General features: G+C 42.1%; 1 long non-coding RNA gene across 1 annotated transcript in view; it reads left to right on the plus strand.

Moving 5' to 3' along the window:
* Positions 1-3,695, plus strand: part of LOC110291979 — a 23,147-nt gene extending 19,452 nt beyond the window's left edge. The window contains exon 3 of the long non-coding RNA XR_002377625.1: positions 3,206-3,695. This is a non-coding gene — a long non-coding RNA (uncharacterized LOC110291979). The remainder of the gene's footprint in view (positions 1-3,205) is intronic.
* Positions 3,696-8,791: the final 5,096 nt, after the last annotated feature.

Below are 8,791 nucleotides of genomic sequence, written 5' to 3' on the forward strand. Positions count from 1 at the left end.
GTAATGAGATCTGGCGCCCTCTTCTGGAGTGTCTGAAGACAGCTGCAGTGTACTTATATATAATAAAAATAAATAAATCTTAAAAAAAAAGATTTATTAAAAAAAAAAAAGAAATGAAGTGCAGGACCAGGTCTGTACTAATGAATAGATGCACAGACAGATGCCAATTTTAAAAGTTCAAGTTGGGCTGGAGAGTTGGGTCCGTGATTAAGGGCTCTGACTGTTTCAGAGGTCCTGAACCACATAGTGGCTCACAACCATCTGTAATGTGGTGCAATGTACCCTTCTGCTGTGTCTGAGCCTTGCACATATTGGTAACTTCCTGTGTCTTGGATGTCTCCTTATTTTCCCCAAGAGGGAGTGTTTCAATCTGGAATAAACAACTTCCTAAAATACAAAATGTATCAAAGTTCACCACTTTTACTTTCTAAAAACTCACTTAATTACAACACAGTATTAAAATGGAAATCTATAAAATTATTTTTAAAAATCCCCATTAGACTCTCTGATACACACTGTAGTAATATCAGCACTGTGGGACTGAAGCAGAAAAATTATGAGTGGAACGGAATCTAGGCCACATTAAAAAAATCATGAACAAAGTTAAAAAATAACACAAAATATGTCTTCATTATCTACATAGACATAAAAATAATTAGACATTTAATTTGAATACATATGTACCCAAAATATAAATTTATTTTCAAAAGGAACACAATCTATTATGTTTTGTTTGCTCTTCTTTTTCTCTTATAATTCAAACATCCTTTTTATTTTTAAAATTTCATTGAGATTTTTTTCATTTTAAATAAATCAAAAGATAGGAATATATTTAGCTATTGGAAAAAAGAATAATCAAATATCTGTTCTTTGGACAAAATTCTAATACTAAAATGATAATTCTTGATTCCTAAAAAGATTTTTGCGGGGCTGGTGAGATGGCTCAGTGGGTAAGAGCACCCGACTGCTCTTCCGAAGGTCCAGAGTTCAAATCCCAGCAACCACATGGTGGCTCACAACCATCCGTAATGAGATCTGACTCCCTCTTTTGGAGTGTCTGAAGACAGCTACAGTGTACTTATATATAATAAAAATAAATAAATCTTTAAAAAAAAAGATTTTTGCTTTAAGCTCAAGCTGTTAGGAAATGTACTGATTATCAATGATATCTGTGAATTCTCATTATCTCTGACAGTTTGGGTTTGTCAAGTCACCAAGAACACTTTATTACTCAGTACTTTGCTACTGCTCTGAGAAGAAATACAAGTTCCTAAAGGCCTACAAGTCATTGCATGTTTACCAAGCAATCAATATGTCACCGTGTGTTATGTGTGTCCTCCTGACCATGAATATTCTATGTCCTGTCTGAACAAAACTTATCTAACATGGGTAATTCTTCATATAGCATATCACAAGCTTTTCTTAGAAACAGTGGTCCATGTTTCAGGATTCTGGACATGAATCATTAGAAAGAATGAAATTAGCATGCAAATGAGAGATACATGACACTTAAACAAATTATGAAAAGGACATGTCTGTGCAATGCAGGAACCAGAGCAGAAAAGCAGAGTGTGGCATGCTTTGACATCAGCTGCCAGTGCGCAAGCACAGGCATTCAATTTCTTGTTCTTGTTGCTATGGGCCTGAGTTACAGAGGTTTTCCACGGAGAAAAACTGGTCAGTCCTTGTGGGAGGGTTCTGGTGAAGAGAAGCAAGTGTGAGTAGGGAGCAGAAGTTGCTTCCCTGCTTCCTCTGAGGTGGTAGGCTCCACCTCCACCTCTGTCGTGCCTTCCAGGTTACTCTGTAATTCCATGCCACCGTGCAGAGTTGAGTTGGGCTGGGCCCATAAGAGGCAGACTAGCCAGAGCCTCAGGCAGAGCTTCAGGAGAGCAGATCTCTTCCCAATTGTTACACTTCTTAGGACAAAAGGCTCAGACAATGGAGTAGTTTTCGCACAATTTTTATTGCCTAGATAGGATTTATATACAGTTTTGGGGATGATTCAGGGACATCAGGTACTTCTCTTTGGCTGGGACTGAGAGTCTGAAGAAACCTTATTTGCATTTGGGAGGGCAAGTTATAGCTACTACCACATACCTCTCTGCAGGGGGGCTGTGATAGGCTGTAGTGGAGGTGAGGCCAAACTCCTTCCATACTATATGCAGGTGGAAATCACTGCTCATCAGGGCTCCGGGATTCCAGACCTTTACTCAAATGGGGACCAGGCTGTCTGTGCATAGCCTACCACCCCACATGATACAGCCCTATTTCTCTACATGACACCTAAGGCAGGTAAATATTAATGTTGAAATTATAAAAGTTACCAAACAGATTAACATTTAAATTTGGAATCCATGAATATAAAAACCTGTTGTATATTTAAGGAAAATGCTTTTTGAAGGTTTAACAGAAATAGGAACTATTTTTAAAGTTTCACAATCAGGCGAAAGCCATGGTTATGAAATGAAGTTAAGGTACATGCAATCAACCTTAACTGCAGAAACAGAGGTGCCTGGTGGTTCTGGAAGGCCACATAGAGTTACACTTAGGATTATAATGAAAATGAGCAACCCAAAATTTGATACAGATTAATATACTATACAAAAAATGACAAATGTCCACTTGTTTAAACTCAAAGTCACTAGCTTCTATTTTAATTTCTCTTTTTAACACAACAAAAATAATATTTCTTGGTGGTTCAAAATGAAAATAGAAGGAAGAAAGGAAGGACTGAAGACCTGTACAACTGTATTATTTTGGTCTTTCATTTACAAACTCAGCAATCATGTAACTTACATTAGAATCATTTCGTATCTGTAAAACTAAAATTAATAGTATATATTGAAAAATGCAATATATATGTGTGTATATATATATGTATATATATATTTATATATGAGTTTACCTTTTAAAAACTTTTGTAAACTCGGTGTGTAAATCACTGCTCCTGAAAAATCTGATCAGAATATACTAACACATATTATTGGAGTAATAAAAAATAGTAAATAAAAATATTTGATATTCATGGTAGCAAAATAAAGCCACTATGGTTGATAAAGTAAATAAACATTGAACATATGAATAATGGTTAACAATGATTCGCTCTTTCTCCTAATATTGAAATAACTTGTAGATAAGTCCATTATAACATTTGCATAAAGCATTGCCCTCCTTTCAATTATTGCACTTTTTTTTCTCTCCTTAGGACTTTTCAATTGACATAGTTACCAGTTCTCTCTTTCACTGGCCCTAAGACTGAATTCTGCACTGGGAAAGGGGCTGCAGTGACCAACATTGTTTCTACCTTTTTCCAAGGATTTTTGCATCTGCCTCGATTGCATGCTGGTTCTTTATCTCACTGGGTGGTGCACTGAATCCACCAGAGAAATGTAAGACTGTAAAGTAGAATGTTAGAATCTGATATGAGGCCAAAGATAATGGGGAGTAGGGCACTCCTATCGTTCCCCTGTTGGTATGAAGAACTGGCACTGCAGATCAGCTCCAAGCCTAGTGACATCCCACATAGATGACAGAGATCCACACATCTGTGGACATGGCAACCACCATACATTCCCAAAATTGACTTGACTCACCTTCTACCTTTACCTGTGTGAGGCTACCTCACTATCCAAATAAAAGGTAAATCCCTCTGCTCGCTCTCTCTCTCTCTCTCTCTCTCTCTCTCTCTCTCTCTCTCTCTCTCTCCCCACCCCCACCCATTTGCCTTCCTACCCCAAAATAAACCTCTGCCATGTGGAACTGCTTTAGCCTGGTGTGGTCTGTTCATATGCTAGCTGCACTTCTAACACAACATTGGTGCCAAAATCCAGGAATCCTTACCCAGGAGAGCTTCAGAGTCTAGGTGGCTGTTGCCACTGCCCACTGATGTGACTGTGGATAATCAAGTGTAATTATGCTATGTGGACTACTGCTACTACTACTGACAACACTGCCTGCATCCACTGCCACCTGCTGCTACCGCCACACCACATGGATTTCCACTGCTGCTGCAGAATACTGCCACCTGCTGCTGGGAGACTCACAGACTTCTACCATGTGAGCTGTGTTGCCACAGTCCACCATGTGGAGTTATCCTCTGCCACATAGGTTACACAGTCAGGCAGACCCACACCAACCATGCAGTTCCACATTTCCTGCTACAGACAGAAAAACAAAACAAAACAACAACAACAACAACAACAAAAACAAAAAAGACAAAAAGCAACAACAACAAAACCCCCAAAACAAAAAACACCAAACCACCAAAGGCCCCAGCCAAACCCAACAGGTGTCACCTGACCCAGCATCAGTTCCTTCTCTAAGGGAAGTTTCTGGGTAGGATGGCCTTGTCAGAGTACATGTTCCACTCTCACTGAGTGAACTTTCTCAAATAGAAAGCATACTGAGTTTCTATACCTCTAACTCCTCCGCTTTTACTAAAGAGTTCCAGTACATTACTCAGTCTTATAGCTTGACTTTCCACAATGTACCTATGATCCCTACTAAAAATTTATTCCCTGAAGAACAGGTGAATTTTAAAAGAGGGAAGAACCCATGCAAATGAAATTCATCAAACAGATTGAACATATCCAATCGGATCTGAGGCAGTACCTGACCATGATCCTCTATGAAATTATAATTTTGCAGGTGGTATTTTAGCCAGAGATAGATTTATAATCTGCCTCTTGGCTGGCCTCTGTAAGGCAGCCTTAAAGCCAGTAAATTTTGAAAAGCTCCAAGAGGTTGTCCAAGACAAGCAGGAAAACCAATTTCAATTTTTAGAATGCCTCACAACGGCTTTTTTTGCAATATACTAATCTGGACCCTAAAACCCAGAAGGTGTGAAACTTCTGCTGACCAACATTTTTCCCAGAGCTACAATAACATATGAGCTAAACTTAGCCCCCTATGTCTCCAGGCAGAGGTCTTGGCACTAGCCTTCAAGTTGTACCAAGAGAGAGATGAGAAAGCCCAAAACCAAAAATACCACATGCTGACAAAGACTGTGTAACCAGTCTCAGCTACTAGGCTGGACTCCTGGTCTTCCACAAGCCAAGAGGGCCATGTCCTAGGTGCCATCAGTGGAACGAACATTGGGCTCTTGATTGCCCTCACATTCCGCAGGACAGAGGGATATCACTCGCAGCTAACCCTCCATCCAATTTCTTTGGCTTGGCTATAAATGACTGAAGAGCCCTAGCTCCCTTGATCCTACCAGAGCCATCACTAGCAGGGGTCCCCAGGTAGCCATCATGGTATGTGGGTGGCCCATCTCCTCCCTACTGGACATTGGGACCACTTAATCTGACTGATGGAGTTTTGGGAGCCCACTTCCCCTTAGTGTTTACCTATCATCAGGGTAGAAGGACAACCTTACCTTCCTTACCAGACCCCAACATTTAGTTGCATTTTTAGGGTGTACGTCTCACCCATTCCTTTTTGGTAGTGCCATCATGTTCTTTCCCCTTATTGGGACGGAATCTTAGGCTAAGTTGAGAGCCTCTATTTCCTTAACTTCTCCCATTCGCCTAAACCCAAGCTCACCAACAGTTCCTCTGCCCCTTCTTCTACACAGTCACCCAACCAACACTAACATATTGTTTCCTTTACCAGCTTCTCAAATGGACCCCTGAGTATGGGATGTCAAGAACCCTTCTGCTGCTAAATATCATTCTCCTGTTGTCATTGGACTCTACTAGGACCATGCTCTGTTAAGGTCCAGAAAATGATGAGTCTACCCACCTTGCCCCCAATCCCAGAACATAAGAACTCAACTCTGGAGGCAAAGCTCAACCTCACTGGATTAGACATGAGTTGCTTGGGCTCCCCTGCTGTTCATTTCCATCCAGGGTAGCACTAACCTCTGGGGATTCTAGATTTAAGAAACCCTCAGAGAAAACAAACACTCTTTCCAAATAGGGTTAGGAAACTTCTCCATAGCTGGATGCCAGGAACTGATCCAAATTGCTGTCATCCCTGTATCTGTCATTTCATCTAAATATTATGATCTCTATATTTCCTTTCTCTTTGACCAGACAAAAGAATGTTGTAAAATATGGCCAGACAAATATGGAGGCTGCCTACATTGGTCTTGTCAGATACATGTGGTAGGATCACAGACCAATAATTTCTTCTATCAACACTAGCAATACACGCTTTTTCTACATACAAGACCCATGAGATCCCAGGTGTGAGACAAGTGTTTCTGGAAAAAAAAAAAAGCTATCATAAAATTCAACCTGGCTCCACAGTAAGTACTAAAGGTCCATCCTCACCAAGAGAAGTTATGTCTCAATTGCCCAAACTCTAGATATCAAAAAAGTAGGAGAAGGAATAAAACACTCCTCTGATGTCCTTACATCTTTGAAATCACCCCTCATAAATGGCACTAACCTGTCATTTCACCTTTTGCTTCAGACCTTGACCTTGACATACCAACTCCTTTATGTTATCAGTCCTGGTCGCCTTAAAGACTGCTGGCAGTGTGTACACCCCACTCCCCAGAACTAACTCACAATTGCCATTTATAGCCTCTTCAGTAATACTGCCCTGTAGTATTACCTCACCTTTAGTCAGCTGCCTGGACTCTGATGTTGCCATGACTCCATACCTTTCCTTGATCCTTATTTTCAGTGTGCCAAACTTTTAAGACCTCTGGGACACACTCCCTAGACTGCAATAGAACAACAACACTTAATACCTTATCTCTGCCACAATGCCCTGCATTCTAATACATGTCAACTGTTTGTGGCACTCAGATATATCATTGTCTACACCTTAGCTGGTCAGGAGTTGGTAGTCTTTTTCCCTGGTATAGGAGTAATGTAGTAAAAAGAGCCCCTGCAAATCCCAGTTACAGATATGATAGCTGTCCAAGGTGAGAGGGCCATTTAGGTTGTGGCACTCTTGGCTGCTGTGGGAATAGCCATAGGTGTTGGTACTAGAATTGCAGAGATAATGACTGCCAAGTTTAGTTTTCAAAACCATATCTGAAACCATGCTTACTATCCAGAAACAGATTGAATCTTTGGCAGCTGTGGTGCTTCAGAACCAATGGTGGCTAGATGTCCTGACAGCTAAAGAAGGTAGTCTTTTATTGCCCGCGCTTTTGTCCCCCCTGGTAAGAACATGCTCAGGGCAACCGGAATCTTTTGCGGCACAAGCTTTATTGCTTACCCCTTCAGGTGCCAGTGGAGAAGAGAGCCAGAGAGAGAGAGAGAGAGTGGCGGAGCCCTATCCCTTTTATGGAGGACTGTCCTCCGCCTCGGACGTGTCGTTCCCTGATTGGCTGCAGCCCATTGGCCGGAGTTGTCATCACGGGGAAGGCAGAGCACATGGCGTGGAAAGCTACCCCAGCACATGCGCAGCTTGCTTGTTTACTACTTAGAACACGGGTGTCAGTGCCATCAGCGCCATCTTGTAATGGCGAATGTGAGGGCGGCTCCTTACAGTCTTTGCCTGTTCCTACAAGAAGAATGCTGTTTCTATGTCAACCAGTCTAGGATACTGAGAAATAAAATACAGGAGCTACAATCATACATACAGAACTTTAGGAAATGTGAGACCTCCAGTTCTGGGATTTTTGAAAACCCTATATGGAAGTGGATACTCCTATTCATAATGCCTCTCCTAGGCATCTTCCTTGTTATTCACTCCCTTCCCAATTAATCATGTTTCTACATTCCTTCAATGACAAATACAAAAAAATTCTAACTAAACTATTAATCAGTTTCTGTTACAGGATTACTAGCTGATGTCGACAGAGGAGTCTCTGTCCACAGAGGAACCTGATATTTATCAAGTGGACTCTGATGGTGAAAGTCAGCTACACCCCAAAACTGATGATATACCTAGACAGCAGGAAGCAGTTTAAGAGACATGACACCCCCATTCCCTTTTCACCATTGGCCTCCCCTCCCCATTTTTTCCTTCCCTTTATGATAAGAAAAAGGTAGGTATGTTGGTATCAAGATCCAAAACAGTAGATCAGCTCCAAACCCAGTGATGTCACATATAGGCAATAGACCAGCACATATGCAGCCATGGAAACAGTCATACATTCCCAGAATCCACTTGGCTCACCTCCCACCTTTACCTGTGAGCGCCTACATGTTGCGCTCACCTTGTCCAGCAAGAAAAGATGCAACACGGTCGGATTCTTCTCAGCAGCCTTTCTTTATTTCAGGAACACCTCCATGCTACGGGGGAATTCTGGAAACACCGGGAGGACTGCCTATATCCACCCCAGCACTGGGGAGAGCTACCTGTCCTCCTGAGATTCGTCATTCTATCGGCACTTTGATATGTAACACCCGCTCGGGAGGGGTTGGTGCCAGATTTGGGCTGGCGCCTGCGCAATGGCATTGTTTACGGTGCCGGTGTACCGGAGGTCGGCGCCATCTTTTGGGCGTGCAGCTGCCTACATTGCCCCCTTTTTTGCTTAATACTATGATGCTGGACTAGGTCTGGGCAAGTCTGTCCATCGGCTACGGCTCCTGTCTTAGGTCGATCCTTTCATGTCACAGCCTTACCCGTCCTAGGGTTACCCTATTGCCACTGGGCCCCGTGTCTTAGGTTGGTCTGTGCATAAGGAAAGTTGCCCGTCTCTGGATACTGCAGTGCTGTGTGACAGTAACTGCTAAATGACCTAGGGCGAACTCTACAAAAGAGGAACTAAACTTCAGGGGAGATGCCCTCTTTAATTGCCATCAATGCTTGGTACACCACTGCCTTGTACTGAGCGTGCTCTCGTTTGCCAGACACAGAAGACACAACCCAGGAGGACCACTGC

This window comes from Mus caroli, chromosome 3 (genome assembly GCF_900094665.2).
Source record: "Mus caroli chromosome 3, CAROLI_EIJ_v1.1, whole genome shotgun sequence".
Taxonomy (NCBI): domain Eukaryota; kingdom Metazoa; phylum Chordata; class Mammalia; order Rodentia; family Muridae; genus Mus; species Mus caroli.